Source organism: Vulpes lagopus, chromosome 8 (genome assembly GCF_018345385.1).
Source record: "Vulpes lagopus strain Blue_001 chromosome 8, ASM1834538v1, whole genome shotgun sequence".
NCBI classification, from domain to species: domain Eukaryota; kingdom Metazoa; phylum Chordata; class Mammalia; order Carnivora; family Canidae; genus Vulpes; species Vulpes lagopus.
The window spans coordinates 54,302,608-54,321,899 of NC_054831.1; the positions used below are offsets into that span (position 1 = coordinate 54,302,608).

Here is a 19,292-nt window from a genome sequence, read left to right on the forward strand (position 1 = left end):
CTCACATGTATGTTGGTAGGCTGGGGAAGATATCCTTCAGGCTGAGGATTAGTCAAGTTTGATCCACATATTTATTCTTTTGAAGGGACTGTAACAACCTGGAACATGTTATTTTTGTGGTGAAGATCAGAAACTCCTAGAAGAGTAAATGGAAGCGTGTGAGATGTCTTAAAAAAAAACAAGATGTTATTTATTTATTCATGAGAGACACACACAGAGAGATGGAGCCATAGGCAGAAGAAGCAGGCTCCCTGCAGGGAATGCAGGACTCAACCCAAGGATCCCAGGATCATGACCTGAGCTGAAAGCAGACACTCAACCACTGAGCCACCCAAATGCCCCAGCATGTGAGATGTCTAAGTTCTAGGCTCAGAACTAGTTCTTCTGCTCTGATTCCACCCATCACTGTTCCCAAGTCAATCCCAATGTTAGTGGGCAGGTCAGCTATCCCTCCCATGAAGGTGAGGGAGAGAAGAAATACAGTGTGCCACACCTACAATCTTTAAGCACAAGCCCCAGACCCTTCTTTCTTATTTACTTTTTAGAAGTTGCTTTATGCATTTTAATATATTTTCTTTATTTTTTATAGTCTATTTAAAGTTAATATTATACCAGTTCACATAAAATGTAAGAACTTTGCAAGTGTACAGTGCATCTTCCAGCCCCATATGTTATGCTAGTTATTATATGTAATACATCTATACACATTATACACTCCAAAATACAATGTTTCAATTTTTGCTTTGAACGATCATATGTATTTTTATAGAATTAAGAGGAAAAATTTGGCCTTATGTTCACATAACATATTTACCATTTCTAGTCTTCTTCATTGTTTTATGAAGATCCAGATTCCATCTGTTATCATTTTTTGTCATCCTGAAGAAACTTCTTTAGCATATATTATATAGCCCAGGCCTGCTGACAACAAATTTTCTCTCTCTCCTTTTTTGTTTTATTTTATATGTGTCTTTATTTTGTCTTCTTATTGAAGGATATCTGAGCTTCATATAAAATTTCATGCTATTTTTTACTCTCTCAGAAAGTATTTAAAGATGTCATATAACACTTTCCTGTCCTCCTTTTTTTCTAACTGGTTTCTACTATCCTTCGCCGTATGACCCTATTGTCCATGCTGGGAATCTCCTTCCCTAAATCTACTTTGTTTAGAGATTCATTCTTGAGTTTCATCCCAGGAGAAATTGTACTTAACACCTGTAATACAGGAATATGCTGGAAGCAGGAGGAGCATGGCTAACCCTATGGTTTTGTAGGCAAAAGAGCCAATAGTAATGTTGTTTCAGATGATAGGCTTGTATATCCAGGAAATCAAAGAGATCCTTGTATTAGAATTAATAAAAGAATTTCATGGGACGCCTGGGTGGCTCAGCAGTTGAACGTCTGCCTTAGGCTCAGGGCGTGACCCTGGGATCCAGGATCCAGTCCCACATTGAGCACCCTGGGAGGAGCCTGCTTCTCCCTCTGCCTATGTCTCTGCCTCTCTCAATCTGTGTCTCTCATGAATAAATAAATAAATCTAAAAAAAAAAAATTTCATAAGATAGCCAGATACAAAGTTTACAAAATAATACCTTTTGTTCATGTTAAGAGTAAAAAGTAGGAAGTCACTTTTTAATTTTAATTTTTTGTTAGAGAGAGTGCATGAGTGAGCTGGGGGAGGGGAAGGGGCAAAGGGAGAGGAAGAGAGATAATCATAGGCAGGATCTATGCTCAATTCAGAGCCTGACATGTAGCTTGATCTCATGACCCTGTGATCATGACCTGAGCCAAAATCCAGAGTCAGATGCTTACCCAACTGAGCCACCCAGGTGTCCCTGAAGTAAAACATTTTTTAAATACCATTTATATTACAATAGAATTGTCACATATTTAGAAATAAATTTAACAAAAAGGAATAGTATGCTTATAAATATAACTGTCAAATATTATTAAAGAACATAAAACAAAACATGAATACATAGAACTTATTTATTTTATAACTGGAAGTTTGTACCTTTTGACCCCTTTCATCCACTTTTCCCCTCCCCCCACCCCCTGCCTCTGGTAAGCACCAATTTGTTCTCCCATCTATGAGCTTCTTTTTATAAGATTCTGCATGCAATGAGATCATGGCATTTGTCTTTTCTGTCTAATGACAATAATATTTTAGAGTCTCCCTGAGAAAGATTCTACTGAACTGTTGAAATTCTGAAAAGCACTACTGCAAGGGCTAGCCTAAAATAAAACCTTCAAGTAAATCACTGAGTGGTATGGGCAGCTTCTAGAATGGCTAATAAGCCCCATTTCTTAGTATTCACACCTTTGTGTAGACCCTACCCCATGAGTGTGAGCTGGCCCTTATGTTTTGTTTCAAACAAAAAAGAATATGGCAATAGTGATGGGCTCTTACATTTGGCTATTATGAAAAGATTCTTGTTTCTCTCTTTTCTCTGATATTTCTCTCAATCTCTCCCACTGTCTCTGTCTGCTTTTTCTCTGGGTCGAACCAGTTTCTATGCATCAAGTAGCCCTAAGGAAACTCCTATGGCAAGTAACGAGTGTCTCTGGTCAACAGTCAGTTAAGCTCTGCTGCTTGCTGACAGCAACAGGGGTGAGCTTAGAAGCAGATATTCCTCTAGTCAAGTCAAGGCTTTGAAGTGACTAATCAGCCGTGGCTGACACCATGATTTCAGTCTGGGAGAGACATTATTTGTTTTCTCTTATAGAGATGCAAAATATCTTTGTCTTAAAGGCAGTCAGACACTCAGCTAAAACTACTCAGATTCTTGACCCACAGAAATTTGAGATAATACATGTTGTTTTAATCCATACTGTTTGGAGATTATTTGTTATGCAGCATGAGGCAACTAATACACTGAGTATTTGTTATACAAGGTCCTTGGCCTTATGTAAGATTCTGGCTTAAATAATGTTTGAACTGTCTGAAACCTTTGTCCGTTTTTGACCATTCTTGAGTACAAAGAGAAGATCAATGACCCCAGCCCAGAAAGAGTCAGGAAATCTTTCCCTGAGTCCTAACTCTGTGGCTGGTTGGCCAGGCATCTCTGGGTTAACCACCTTAAGTTTCCTTCTCTATTAACAGGCACAATAATTCCTGCCCTACATTTCAGAGCTATTGTTGCCAGCAATTGAAATCATACATGTGAAGAAACTTCCACAAGTAAAACATTGTACCAACATGAAATGTGTAGTTTTTAAAAGCCAGGGCTGGCTCTATCATCTTTTTCTGTTCTGTTCCTTTAAACACATCCATCCCTTGGACAACCTAATTGGACTGTCATATTTATCCTGAGAAATATGTCTGATTGCAACTGTATACCACCTGGCTTGGATAAAAGCAATACCAAGATGCTACCTAAATGCAGCATATTTTCAAAGAATCTTTCTCTCCTCTAGGGACCTGGCTGTCAGACTACATCCTGGCATGTGGAGATGAGTACTTCCTCCCATGAATCAGGGTGGGGCCAACGAGGAGAGGTCTTTCCTGGTGGTACTAGTACAACTGAAGCCTCTTCTCTGTTAAGTAGACAAAGAAAGTACCATGTGATCTCCTGTATTCTATTCCCTGGGGTCTCATCCTTGTAAGGAAATACTGAAATGTGAGAGGAAATATGTTTGCTAAAATAGAAATAATAATTAAGTCATGTAAATCAAAATAACAGAATATGAATGGTATTTAAAAAAAAAAAAACTAAAGAAAATTCCAACCAAACCCAAACCTAATCATATGAATATCAAGCTAAGTTCACTTAATTAACAAGAATTTCTCAGACAACATGTGTCCAAAATGTTTTGTACTGTTTAGGCACTGTTCTGTATTTTGTGAACTGTCTACAGTTAAACTTGTAGTACTCTGGTGATCAAGAATAGAAAAGGTTCAATTAGGAAAGGCTTACTTCTAGTAGATAGTACACAGTGTATCTGCTTGATTGTGCAAAAAGAAATATAAGAATCATGAACCTGAAACTGGTGAGTGGATAGGAACAGGATGGGGAGGTAGAGAAGGAAGGAAGACTTCTTACAGTGTACCTTTTTATATCTTTGTGATTTTTGAACCATATAAATGTTTTATATATTCAAAAAACAAAATGAAATCAAAATGGATTTTTTTAAAAACCCCAAAATTGAATACCAACAGAAGCAAACAACTTAAATATATCAAATTGATAAAATAACCAAAGAAAAGAGTTATTTCAAGTAACTGTTGCTTTCAAGAGACTTGTGATTCTAATGCAAGTCACTTTTATCTCTGACATCTGTAAATGGGATACATTCTAAAGCAAAAAGGAATAGCAAAGAAACCCGAAGCTTTTTACAAGGTTTGTTGAGAGTAGTAATATTAGTATTTATGATAGTTAATTTTTTGTCTCAACTAGACTGGGCCAAAGGGTGCCCAAACATTCTGGATAGGCCTGTGAGGGTGTTTCCGATGAGATGAACATTTGAATTGGTAGATTAAGGAAGGCAATAATCTCCCTGATTATTTACCAGTGCCAAAAAGAAATATGTATCTATACAGCAGAGAGATCTGATGGAAACAAACTTCACCAAAAAAAAAAAAAAAAAAATCAAACTTATGTCACAAATACAAGGACAATCTAACATTACAGCCTCTTGATGTGGTGAAGTAACAAGCCCTCCACACCACCTATGTAATATTCTTACCAAAATTATTTAACCTGAATATAATCATATATTTAGATTTTACACAGAAAAAGTACAGAAAAAACAGAAGTTACCAGGACCAAATCAGGTGACACCATGAGGAAGTGATCAGATCAGCCTAAAAGGTAGGACACTGTACAAGGATATTGGCTTGAACTTATCAAAAAATAGTGTCACGAAAGACATAAAAGGAAGTGCACTGTTCTAGCATAAACTTAAGAGCAATAACAGCCACAGGCAAGTCCCAACCCTTAATAGGATGTTGAATTGAACAAAGGAATATAGACTTTCTGAGATGAAATAATGAAATGTTCATTTTATTAGGTATGATAATAATATTATTAGTTACATAGGAGAATAGCTAGGAGATTTGTGCTCAAGGATTTAGAGGTGAACTTCTGTGATGACTACAATCTACTTCAAACAATGCAGCAGGAAAAATCAGATGTATGCACACACATACACAGAGACAACAGGAACAGGGGCCAGGGACCAAGGGAGGGCACAAAGGTGCACGGGAGGGAGAACAAGCAAATGGGGCAGAACTGGTGCAGCTAGGCCAAGAGTACATGGGTTTCATTTTTCAATTTTTCCCTTTTTTTTTTTTTTTTTTTTGCAGGTTTGAAAATTTTCAAAATAAGAAATTGGGGGCGAGGGGGTATTGATGAGAATACCTCTGCAAAATCAAGTTAAATTGCTGCAGGGAAGAAAAATGATTGATCCATGTTCTTAGATAAGAATAGTAACTTCCCCCACAGCTGGGGAGGAACGCTCATCACTGTCACTGTCAAGGTTCACTCTGTGATTCAACGTGTGCCTCATTAATTTAAAAGGGCAAACTTGATCTACATCCTCTCTAGCAGTCACTACAAAAGCAAGAAGCACTTTTCCTGGGCTGCCAAGTTTCCAGGGCGGTAAACCTTTCAGGATGAGAGGACCTTGTTTCAGAGTAAAAGGCAGGCAGGGAAATAAATTAGGGCTTAACTTGGAAAGATAGGGCAGGGCATATGTTCAGTTGCACAAACAGGACTAGAAAGTGGCAACCGGCAGGGTGGGGTGGAGGGTTGGGGGCAGGGAAGATGAATGTGTGGCTGAAGGAAGAAATGTGGGTTCTGAGATGAAGCTTAATAATAATTTAATGCATGAGCGTGATGTTTCCCAGTTTCTGGGAGAGTGTTTTGGCTATGGTTAATGGAAGACTTTTTGTAGCCTCTCAGTATATTTTGATTCTTTCATCTGCCTCTGCCCTCACCATCTCCCTAACACTTGATTATCTCCAAGACCTCTGCTCCCCTCTTCCTCCTCCACAGCACTCAAGTGAAATACTTGGTGGCTATCTTCCCAGTGTTCACTCAGGTTTTCAGGCCCAGCCTCTCCCAAGGAGCCTCTTCTGTTACTGGGGATTTGAAAGAACCACATGTAGCCCTTAGAGATTCCCAACTAGGCACAAAAAATCATGGTTTTACAGCACGAACTGGAATCACTTAGTTTTCAAGTTCTTTGCTAGACTTTTTTTTGAATTTACTACAAGAAAAAAACCTGACAACTGTGAAAGTGTGTGGTCGACATTAGCAGCTCTAAAATACATATATATATGCAGTATTCACCTTTTGGGTAGTAGGTATTGTATTTGTATTCCTGGGCTCAGCTACGCAGAGAAAGGTAGGTAAGACTTGTTGATATTGGTTGGAAAATCCCTTCAGAGAGGAAAATGGGCCAGAGGCAGAGGTCTGGCTAAGGTAACCTGACACTTCATTTCTTCCCACGAAATCTGTTCAAAATATCTTCCATTACACATTTCCTTTAAAAATCAGATTATAAATGTAGTGAGTTTGGGCATAAAATAGTTGCTTTTGTATAACCCAACAAGCACCTATTTCCGTAAAAGTGCCTAATGAGTACTAAATATATGGACACTTAATATAACCTAAAAGACTTCACACATTTTTCTGTCCTTAGGGCCATGACTTTGCTAGATGAATATTTATTGGATGGTATCACACCTGGCTAAATCTACTTTGCTTTTTACATGGACTGCTAAGAAGTTCAGAGCCAAATTTGAAACCGACCTCTACTAGCATGATCAAAACTTTGTATCCTGCAGGTGGGCACTATTTTTACATCCTCATGATTTGCAACTTTACATGGGTTATAGTTCTGCAAGTTGCCTTGATCTTTCTTAGAATGAGGAGGTATATTTGGGATGAAGTGAACACTGGCCAAACCTAAAACATAGCAGAGGCTGTTCAGATTCCAGGATATTCTCAATTTGGTGTGGACCTCAGGATATCTTGCCAATAATCAAAGGTAATCTGCCAAAGACCACCAGGCCTGAACCCAAATTCAGTATTGTTCTCTAAGAACAGTAAGTTCCTGGAAAGCAGCTCTCAGATGGCAGAGCCAATATGAAGCCACCACTCTGGCTCTTCTGATGCACAAACTGCATCAAGAAACAATGTAGTGCATCCTCCAGCAAAGGTAAAACTGCATACCTTTTTATGATGTACACACTGTGCCTAGGAACTGAGAGAAATGGGAACTAATTGTGCTGGACACTTGATATACATTAACTACATACTTTCTATAACAACGCTGTAATACAACATGATTGCTCCATTCGTACACACACAAAAAATGAGGCTCATAGAACAGTTCATTAAGGTGCAAGAAAATGGCAAAACAGGAGTTCCAGCCCCGGTGGGTCTGATTCACAGTCCTGGCTTATTGTAGCAAGCCTGAAGGGCCAATCGCCTGCCCCTGCCTCTGTTTCCCCATATGTCATATGCAAAAATGCCACTTCTCTGATCCCTGATGTGGCTGCTACATGAGGTCTATGAAGCATTTTATTCCTTTGGAAGAAAATAACCTTAAGAACATAAAGCCATGTGGAATGAGGCCAAGCAACTACCAGATGACGACCTGGTTTGATTTGGGATCCTGTGAGAATTGGGGAATGAATGTCAAAGAACAGATCTTTTCCTCTGGAGTATATGGGTGTCCAAAATTTGTAGAAGCTCTGGAGAAGTCCCAGATTTTTGTGACTACAGCATTTAAGTGATGCAGTGTGTCCTACCACTGGTGGTGGCCACAGTGCTGATGCCGATGCCCTGCACTATCAGCCCCATAAGGGAGCTATGAGCACAGGTGGAAGTGGGCCATGGAAAACCCTCTACTCCTACCCAGGGAGCTGTGATTCCAAGCCCTAGCACACTGTGAACACTGCACTGATGAGTAAATGCAATACTGGAGCTCTCTGGGGAGCCCTCAATGAACTTGCTTCAGAGCTTGTACTTCTCAGATCCCTTAGAGCAGTTCCAGGACATGTGTCCTAAAACATTTACCTTCTTCTCAAAGGAGAATTTTTATGCTCCTCTTTTTCCAATAGAGCTCCAATCCTTTCCTCCTTCTTTTGGATCCTTTACCCACTTCTATATTGATATTATTAATGCTGGTCTCTTTAACTTATTATCTATGCCATATTCTCTCCTATTACCAAGCCTTTGCATAAGCTGCTTTCTCTGCCCAGGACACTGGAATACCAGCCTGCCCCCATCCTCTCCCTGGCTTTGACTTCTGGGTAGTTTTCTAGTTTAGTTAAATCATCACTTTTGTGAAGTGCTCTTGACTTCTTAGGGAGTTGAGCCTCTGTTATGGAGCACTGTTATATCTCCATAAGGTTCTTTATTTTCATCACCACATGATTATTTATTGTCTGACTCTTCCATTAGACTCATAAGGGCAGATGTCATATCTTCCCTTATTGCTGCTTAAAGCCTAAACAATGCCTGGCACAGAGCAGATGCTTAATAAATGTCTGATGAATGAATGAGTGAATCTCTTTTAAAGAATGAAGATCTAACTCAGACTAATGCTATAACAATGAAAACAATAAAATATCCTCAGATTTATTCAGTTTTTCACATTTTTTAATATTGTAGTGGAAATCCTAGCTAATGCAATAAGACAAGAAAAGAAAATAAAGGATTGGGAAGAAAGAAATAAAATTATCTCTGCACATGAGATGATCATTTATCTGAAAATGTAAAAGAATCAACAAAAAACACTCTTGGAACCAATAAGTGTTTATAACAAGGTTTCAGGATATAAACTTAATATTAAAAAGAGGTAATTCTTTTCCTATATACCAGCAACGAACAAGTGGAGTTTTATATTAAAAACAGGATTTCAGGGATCCCTGGGTGGCGCAGCGGTTTGGCGCCTGCCTTTGGCCCAGGGCGCGATCCTGGAGACCCGGGATCGAATCCCACGTCGGGCTCCCGGTGCATGGAGCCTGCTTCTCCCTCCGCCTGTGTCTCTGCCTCTCTCTCTCTCTCTGTGACTATCATAAATAAATAAAAATTAAAAAAAAAAAAACAAAAAAAACAGGATTTCATTTATATTAGTACACACCCCCAAAATTCTTATACAAAATACATATGAGATTTATATGAGGAAAACTACAAAATTCTACTTTAAAAAACAAAGAAGGATTAAATAAATGGAGAGATATTCCATTTCCACGGATAGAAAGATTCAATATTGTCAAGATGTCCGTTCTTTTCAACTTGATCTATAAGTTCAATGTAATTTCAATCAAAATCCTAGCTGATTATTTTGTGGATGCCAATAAATCAATTCTAAAGTTAAAACGGAGAAGCAAAAGATGAAGAATAGCCAAGGCAATGTTGAAGGAAAAGAAGAAAGTTGGAAGACTAACACTACACAAACTTCACGACTTACTATAAAGCAACAGTAATCAGTTCTGTGTGATACTGACAAAAGAACTGACAAATCAGTGGAATAGAATAGAGAACCCAGAAATAGGCCCACATAAATATAGTCAATTGATCTTGTCAAAGGAGCAAGGGCAGTACGAAAAAAACAAGCTAGCTTTTTCAATAAATGGTGCTGGAACAATTGGACATTCACATGCAAAAAAGAAAAGTGAATCTAGACACAAACCTTATACCCTTCACAAAAATTAACTCAAAGTGGATTATAGCCCATAATATAAAATACAAAACTATTACACTCCTAGAAGATAACATAGTAGAAAGCCTAGATAATCTTGATATGGCAATGACTATTTGGTACAACACCAAAGGCACAATTCATGAAAGAAAGAATGTATAAGCTGGACTTCATTAAAATTAAAAAGTTCTGCTCTTCAAAAGACAATGTTAAGAAAATGAGAAGACAAGCTACAAAGTAGGAGAAATATTTGCAAAACACACATCTGATAAGGGACTGATATCCAAAATATACAAAGAACTCTTAAAATTCAACATTAAGAAAACAAACCACCCAATTAAAAATGGACAGAAGATCTTAACAGATCCCTCTTCAAGCACACATACAGATGGCAAATAAACATATGAAAAGATGCTCCATCTTTGCATGAGGGGAATGCAAATTAAAATAACAATGGGATACCACTCTACATCTATTAGTACAGCCAATATCAAAAACACTGACAATATCAAGTGCTGCCAAGGATACAGCACAATAGGAGCACTCATTCAGTGCTTCTAGGAATGCCAACTGGCATACCTCAGAAGACATCATGGCAGTTTCCTTAAAAATTAAATATACTTTTACCATATGATCCAATAATTATGTTCCTAGGTATTTGTTCAAAGGAGTTGAAAACTTGTTTCCATGTAAAAACCTTCACATGGATGTTTATAGCAGTTTTATTCATAAGTGCCAAAATCTGGAAGCAACCAAAATGTTCTTCAGTAGGTGAATACATAAATAAATTGCAGTATATCCAAACAATGAAATATTATTCAGCATCAAAGAAAAATTGAGCTATCAAGCCACAAAAAGACATGGAGGAAACTCAAATACATATTACTAAGTGGAAGAAGACAATCTTATATCCTATATAATTTCAACTACATGACTTCTGGAAAAGGCAAAGCTATGGAGACAGTAAGATGATCAGTGGTTGCAAGGATTGAAATGGGGAGGAATGAACAGGCAAAGTGCAGAGAATTTTTAGGAGAGTTAAAATATTCTGTCTGATACTGTAATGATGGATACATGTCATTTATACATGCATAGAAAATATAATACCAAGAGTGAACCCTAATGTCAACTATGCACCTTGGGTAATAATGATGTGTTGGTGTAGGTTAGTGAGTTATAATAAAAGCATCACTCTGTGGTGGGATGTTAATAATGGGAAAGGCTATACGAGTGTGGGGGCAGGGAATATATGGGAAAGATTTGTAGCTTCTCAGTTTTGCTGTGAACCTAAAACTGCTCTTAAAAAGTCTTTTTTAAAAGACTTACATTAGGGATCCCTGGGTGGCGCAGCGGTTTGGCGCCTGCCTTTGGCCCAGGGCGCGATCCTGGAGACCCGGGATCGAATCCCACGTCAGGCTCCCGGTGCATGGAGCCTGCTTCTCCCTCTGCCTGTGTCTCTGCCTCTCTCTCTCTCTCTCTCTGTGACTATCATAAATAAATAAAAATTTAAAAAAAAATAAAAAAAAATAAAAGACTTACATTATTTTATAACCCTGTAAAGTATGTGTTTCTTATAGAAGGCTTTAAAAAAAACTTTCATTCTTTTTTTTTTTTAAGATTTTATTTATTTATTCATGAGAGACACAGAGAGAGAGATACACACACACAGGCAGAGGGAGAAGCAGGTTCCACGCAGGCAGCCCAACATGGGACTCAATTCAGGGTCTCCAGGATCAGGACCTGGGCTGAAGGCGGCACTAAACCTCTAAGCCACCCGGGGTTCCCAATTTTCATTCTTATTGTTATATTTTTGCTCTGGAAGTGGTAGCAATTCCACACTCCCCTCTCTCTATGAGTTTTCATTTCAGTAAGTAACATTTATTTAGCCTTAATGATATATTAGGCACTTTACCTAAGACTTCTTATTTAAAACTCAAAAAAAAAGTCTTATGATGCCAACTTTACCTTCAGGCTGGCCAACCCCAGGTCAAGATGCTGGCTTCTCATGTGTCTCCCAGTGCTTGTCCTTCCAGCCCTCCAACATAGCCTCTATTTCTGCACCTGATCCTGATGCCCCTCTCTCTTATCTGCTAGTTTTTGTCTCCTGTCTAAGCAGAGCACCTGCACCTTGGGATCTCCCACTGGAGACTGGTCATAGTTCCTCTGATATAGGTCTAGCTCACCTCTCAGGCTTCTTAGTCCTCAGGGAGCTTGAGGCAAGAAGCTGCCCCCAGGCCCCTCCCTGCCACTGGCCCATATCCACTATTTTCATTCTGGCCCTTTCTGAAAGTAAATCTGACCCCAGAGTACTTTGCTTACTAGAATCAAGTAAGCCACGTGTCCAACAGTTCAAGAGGGTGCCACAAGGCAGGACTATGAAGGTAGCAAGAGGAATGTGGGTCATGAGCCTGAAATGAGCTGCTGGTGAGCGTCCACTCCTAGAAAATAAGGAAGACTTTGCTAAACTGCTGCCAGATTCAGAGCTTGTTTCCTTCTCAAGTGGCTGCTACCCGAAAATATACTGGCTATTAGAAAGGACACAGACTTTAGGAAAAATAAAACAAATGCCCAGCATGGGTGTTAAACACAAGACCACTCAGGGCAGAAGCTGGTTACTCTATGCCAGATGGCCAGAATACACACAACTCTAACTTACAAACCCAACTTGCCTGGGTTGAGTGACCTAGTCCTAAGAACTGCTCCCACCTTCCTGGATACTAGCTCTTTATTTGATACGTCATTTGCAAATATCTTCTCCCATTCTGTAGGTTGTCTTTTCATTTTGTTGACTGTTTCTTTTGCTGTGCAGAAGCTTCTTATCTTGATGAAGTCCCAATAGTTCATTTTTGCTCCCACCTTCCTGAAAAGTTGGGGGCAGGAGTGGGGGGAGCTGAGAGGGGAGGGAAGGAGGCCTCTGAGGCCACAGGCTGAAAGGGAGCCTGGCCCTTTCCAGGTTTGGCTGGGAGACTCACATTTAAAATCCACTACATCATTTATATGCTTGAACAGTAAATTTATTTCTTTCCTTTTTTTTTCTTTCCAGAGTGGGGAATTAGAAAGAGAAAGGAGGCCAATAACAAATAATCTGATGTCCTGATAATATTTGACAACACTTGAATTAGGTGTCTGCACTGTATTGGAAGAAAATATTTGGTTATTGGATTAAAACCTAAAAACCCTTAGAATAACAATAAATAAAGTACAATGCCAACAATACAAAGCACAGTGAATGAGTACCCAGGGGAGGTCTGAGCACTTGATCCAGAACTGCAAATGTAAGCTTGAAATCTCTTTGAAGTTTTATGCTTGGTCTTTGAAATTCATCCAAATTCATCCAATGGGCATTCTGCCCACTAATGTTTATTTTAACGTGAAAATAATATTCTTTCTCTTCCAAAATTTTCAAATACAACCCAGTGCTCCGGGAAGGTGTGGCAGGGGAACACATAGCTCAGTTTCATAATCCGGGGATGTAAATAATCAGGTGTCCAAATCTATGTGCATTTAGAGCAACTGTTGGCTGATGATCTGGCTGCCCTGGGTGACAGCAAGCACAGATCCCAGGCTCTGGGTGACAAAGGGACCGCAGAAAACCTCTCTTCAAAAGAGTATGGTCAGAGACACTGCAGAGTACCTTCCATAAGTCGTGCTAGAAAAAAAGGCATCCCATCTGGGGGTACACACAGGGGCCTCCAAGGGAGCTAATATCCTTGGGGTGCTTGCTACAGTCTGCATTATTTCAGGTAGGCTAGCTGTGCTAACGAAACAGACACAAACAAGCAATGTCTCCATACAATAGAAAAAAGAGTAGTCCGTGAAGGTTCAGGTAGGTGATTCTACTCCATGTAGTTGCACAAGAATCCAGGCTAAGTGTGGCTCTGCTATCTTTAACATGTGACTTCCAAGGTCACCTGGGGGTTGCCACCTCAGTTACCCATAAAAGGAAAAAAAGCACGTCAGAGAAATAAATGCAAAGTTTTTACAGGCCAGGTCTGGAAGGACAGCCACGTATTCCTGCTCATATTCCACTCACTGTCCCACAGTTCAGTCTTGAACTGCAAGAAGCCCAGGAAAGGGAATCTATGTGTATGATCAGGAAGAAAAGGGAAACAGAGATTTTGTAGAATAGCGGTTTTTGCTGTAACACCCGAGGCCAAGAAATCCCACGAAGCTGTATACATTAATTTCAGATAGGTTAAATAATGTGATAGTTGCTACATTGGGCACCAGTACCTTTATGAGTGATTCTAGGTCCTCTTCAATATTCCAGTTATGTTAAAGAGAGTCTCCTCCAAATCAATGAGCTATTGGAAAGTTTACTGGCACTTTTTCTGCATATTAATTTTTCCCAAGCTTTGATCTGATTCAGTTAATTCCAGGCCTTCTTGAATGCCATTAATAAAAATACTTGTTGCTTTAAGACCTAAAATTTTTTGCCCAAGACTGTCTTCATTTTAACCTTTTAAAATGAACTATTAATAAGCCTATCTCTGGAGCACAGAAAGTACCAACGAGACTGATTCAAAATAGCAAATAATCCCATGGTCCTTTACTTATGGTCTTTTCTCATACTAAGTTTGCTTTCCTCACTTCATTGGCTAGAGTAGCATAAATGTGGCTTGTGGTTTTGCAAGTTAGAACAATCATTTGCAAAAACTCTTCTTTTTGCAAAATACAGTTATCCCTCAAACAACATAGGTTTGAACTGTGTTCACTTATTTAAATAAATGCAGTGCAGTACTATATTTTCTCTTCCTTATAATTTCCTTAATAACATTTTCTTTAACTTACTTTATTATTAAAAAACAGTGTATAATACATATAACACAAAAATGTGTATTAATTGTTTATATTATCTGTAAGACTTCTGGTCAACAGTAGGCTATTAGTAGTTAAGTTGGCAGGGAGTAAGAAGTTATACATGGATTTTCCACTGCAAGGGTAGTCAGTGTCCCTAAACTCCATGTTGTTCAAGGGTTAACTGTATAACAAAAACAGCATGCCAGAGTAATAACTGATGTTTCTCTGAACTGAAACACCTCATACTCAGATTCAAAACCAGGATTGATGTGATCTGTTAGGGCTACTTCTGATTAGAAGGTAAACATCCTACATCTGTACCTCTCAAGCAGTGTCCATCACCAGGCAGATTATATAAGCTCCCCTGTCCAAAACCTAGGGATACCTTAGATCTGTACAGTTTCCTCACAGGACTTTTGTTTCCAGAAGAATGGCACTCTCAGAAGTCTGCCAATGCTTTTTCTTTCCTCCTAGTGACATAGCAGCCCCACATAAAGTCCCAAGCTGCACCTTGTGTGTGAGGACACCACATCACACAATTCCAGAGCACATTGCTATACTCTCTGTGCAACATGAAGGCCCCCCCTTTCTCATAAAAATTCAAAAAGACTACTTACTACATGTGAATTCAAGCTTTCAGGTCTTTGGGGAGTTCACACAGGTGGTTCTTCAAGCTCTAGTTACATCCTACAGGTGAAGTTATATCAGCTGCAATTGAACAAAGAGTGAGAGGACTTCAATTTTTAGTTAAATGGTTTAGAAACCAAGCCATTTCAAATATTTGGTAATGCAAGATAAAATAGAACAAAGATGATTTTAAATGCAGCTTGAAAAAAGTAAAGGAAATCACAGAAGTCTGAAATAAAGAATAAGCTAAAACCAAAGCAGTGACACTGTGACTATCCCAGAGGAAGAGATGTCATTCTCCATAATCTTGAGGCTTGAATTTCAAAACTCCTGCCAAGACAGGAGGCAGTGTTTTGGTCCCATATGAGTGAGGAAGATCAAGATTTCTATGGCAAGTGAGGGCCCTTAAAGAACAACACTCTTACTAAAAAATTAAGCTAGATAAATATACACATAAGAACACAGAGACAGGAAAAAAAAAAGAAAAGGCTCTGCCCTGGTAGTCGGAGGGAAAAAAATATCTTTCCTGGGAATGTATTACTGTACTTAATGCAGATTTTGGATTCCGTTTCATATTAACAGCATGGTTCAGGAAAACCCAATTTAAGAAAAGAATACAAAAATTGTTCCAGCCAATAAAAATCTCCAGGGAACTGGAAAGTCAGGCTGCACAGTATTTTCAGAGGATGAGTTCACAACCAAAACTCTTAAAAATGTCTGAGGAAATAATCTGCAATGAGTAAGAGCCAGCAGACATGATGAACAAAAGTATTAGAACCCAAGAACCTTCAGATAGCTGATTAATCTTATACACTATACACTATAAAATAAGAATATTTGACATGAACAAAACATAAGAAAAAATAGAACATAAAAAATGAAAACCAAATAAAAGTTTTAGACATAATAATCTAGTAGTTGAAATTAAAAACTCAGTGGATAGTTTTCATCTGATTAGACACAGCTGATCAGAGAATCTGTGAACTGGAAAGCAAATATAAGGAAATTATACAAATGTAATACACAGATCAAGAGATTAAAAAAATCAAAGTTAAGATATATTCAAATAAAATGAAAACACCCAAACATATCTAATAGAAGTTGCCAAATGAATCAACAGACTGAAGAGAGCCAGTATTGATAAAGAGAATGGCTGAATATTTCCCAGGATTCATCATAAACATGAATCTGCAGATTCAAGAAGTGCAATATACTCCAAGCAAAATAGGTAAAAGAAGTCCACACCTGAACACATCATGGTAAAACTGCAAATCAGAAGGCAGAGGGAAAACTTTAAAGCAACCAGCAAGAGCATCCTTTAGGCTGACAGCTGATATACTTTAATAACAGCAATAAAAACCAAAACGGTGGAATAATATATTCAAAATACTGATAAAATACACTCTCAATTTAGATTTTTACATCCATTGGAACTACTGTTCAAGAGTGAGAAAAAATTCAAAATATTTTCAGACAGACCAAGACTGAGCGTAGTTAGCTCATTAACTCTCATTGAAGGAATCACTGAAGGATTTTTCTTGAAGAAGCTGCAATCAAATCCAGAAGAAATGAATTTGGTATAAGAAATAATGATATGCAATGGCATTGGTAGGCATTCAGGTAAACCTAAACAAGACTCATCTGTGTAAAAAACAATGACAGATTTTAGGAAAAACACATAAGGAGTGGGATAAAATACCAGACAATGATGATGTTTGATTGAGGAGAGTCAGAAGGGATAGAAAGTGAAACATTCCAAAGACTGTGCATGAGGCAAGAAGGCAGAGAAAATGAAAATAGACTTTGTTAACTGAGATATGAGTTAAAAATTGGAAGGTAAGAACACACACAAAAAAAATAGAAATAGAATGTGTTACTTCTAAAGCAACAGAAGCAAAATAAAAAAAGAGAGAGAGAGAATTAATAAAATTCAATCATTCCAGCAGAAAGCAGGAAAAAAAATTAAAAAGAAATTTACATATAATATGTATATGTATTATAAACAGAAAACACAAAAAAATATGGTAGGACAAAAGTTCTTAAATCACAGTAAATGTGGGATATATAAAACATGTATTAAAATATAACAGTAAGTAAATATGAATGGATTAAACTTATGTTAGATTTAATTCAATCCGTGAAAAAGGATGCAACCTACAGAAGACTCGGTATGACTGACTATAAACATGTGGAAAGAATTCTCAGCTTCACTAGTAAAGAAAAAATGAATTCACATATGGATTTTAAAATGACAATCCTTAGTACTGAAGGGAGTGGGTATATTGGCATTCTCGTAAAATTTGACTGTAAGTAAATGGAACAAGTATTCTGGAGTACAGTTTGTATCAAGAGGCTTAAAATAGGCATATCTAGCAATTAACTTTGAGTAAATAATCAGACATGCGCAAAAATTATTAATAAGGATGTTCTAATGAATTATGTATGATATCAAAAACATGAAATCTAAATATCCAATCATTAGAAGTTGCTAATGCTGCTTCTACTACTACTACTAAAATGCTGCTAAATGCTGCTACCACTGCTGCTTCTACTACTACTACTAAAAGATCATATTTATTAAGAGTTTACAAAATAGCAGGGATTTTTCTAAATTATTTACTAATACATTTTAATCTCCATTATAACTATATAAGCTGGGCATTATTATTATCCTCATTTTACAGATAAGGAAACAGGCACAGAAAATTTAGTGACTTGCCTAAAGTCACTTAGCAATCAAAGAACCTCCCATTTTTTTCTTTTTCTTTTCTCTCTTTTTTCTTTCTTCTTTCTTTCTTTCTTTCTTTCTTTCTTTCTTTCTTTCTTTCTTTTTTTTAAGTTTTTAATTTTAGTGGTTTGTCTCCTCCAATTTCAAAATGATTTTTTGGGACACTCATCACAGTTGAGAGTCAAAGGCCATGAGCACAAGTGACAGTGCCGAAAATTTGGTAAAAACCACTGTGGCATACACACTACCTCTTGGAGTACTCTCCCTTGGTGTGAACCTAGCAGCTCTATTTTCATCTCCTATGTTGAATCTCACATCATTCCACTGATTGACCTTTTATAGAAGAGAGAAAGAAATTGGAAAACAGGTAAGATTATGCAGCTGGTGTGACAGCCAATGTAAGCAGTGGACACTGACTGGGGTAGATTTTCCATAAATGGCTACCACAATGTTTTCCCACCTCACACGTTCTTCCAGAACCTTACCACTCTTCCATGAAGAGAAGAAACCCATGCCCTCTCTTCACAAATTTGGCTGGATTCTCCAGAACAACCATGGCACACATGTTTGTTACATTATGTGGTCAGCAAAAAAAAAAAAAAAAACATGTTAAGGAATATTGTATATTAATAACACTAACCATATGAAACAGCATATATCCTAATATTGTAAACACACAAGCGTATGTTAGTATAAAAATCATATTTATACACAAACATATTTAGGTGCAAGAACAAGCCAAAATGCATCATACGTTGAAATATTAACAATCTCTAATCCCAGGATTATAGAAGGATTTTTTTTTGCTTACTCTTCATATTTCTACAGGGAACAGATATTTCTCATGCAATTTGAAACAAAGAAATTGTAATTTCAATAATAAAGAAATCGATGTGGCTGGTGGGGTGGGTGGGGGTCAGAGAGAAGATACCTTCTGCCTGCCTAGTAGGAAGCATCTTTGTTTCTGAGGCTTCCTGGTCCCGCCTAATCTGCTGCCACATTTGCACAGCACCTAAGCTAGCCAGGTTCTTTTCCATCAACCCCCGCATGTCCAGCTGCATCTCTTGGCAACTGTTATTCTGGGTCAGCTGCCTAGCCTCTTGCCCTTGGTCCAATCCAAGAAGACACTAAATTACTTGGGGAGTTACATGGGTATTTCCTTTATGTCACTGGAGGAAATGGGCCCAGGTGTACAGTCTACCGCGGGAGACAATAGCAATCCATTAAGTACATTCAACAAATGTTTACTGAACTCCTACCATGTGATAGGCATCATCTTTTCAGGTCAAGCAATCTTGAATTCAAGGAAGTCCATTAAATCAGCCTCTTCCAATACACAATTCTGGTGGGTTTTTTTGTTTGTTTTTTTGTGTTTTTTTGTTGTTGTTAATAAAGATCACAACAATAAAGTTGCCTTTGACATAATTAAAAACCATAATCTCCTCCTCTGGCAAGACTATAAAAGTTCTATGTCTGAGAGT

At 38.0% G+C, this 19,292-nt stretch overlaps 1 long non-coding RNA gene across 1 annotated transcript; it reads right to left on the reverse strand.

Moving 5' to 3' along the window:
• On the reverse strand, nt 1-18,395 carry LOC121496918. The gene is made up of 3 exons (XR_005989370.1): nt 18,297-18,395; nt 15,074-15,164; nt 1-136 (listed from the first exon to the last, which is right to left on the reverse strand). It is a non-coding gene; the product is annotated as an uncharacterized LOC121496918 (long non-coding RNA).
• Between the last annotated feature and the right edge of the window lie 897 nt (nt 18,396-19,292).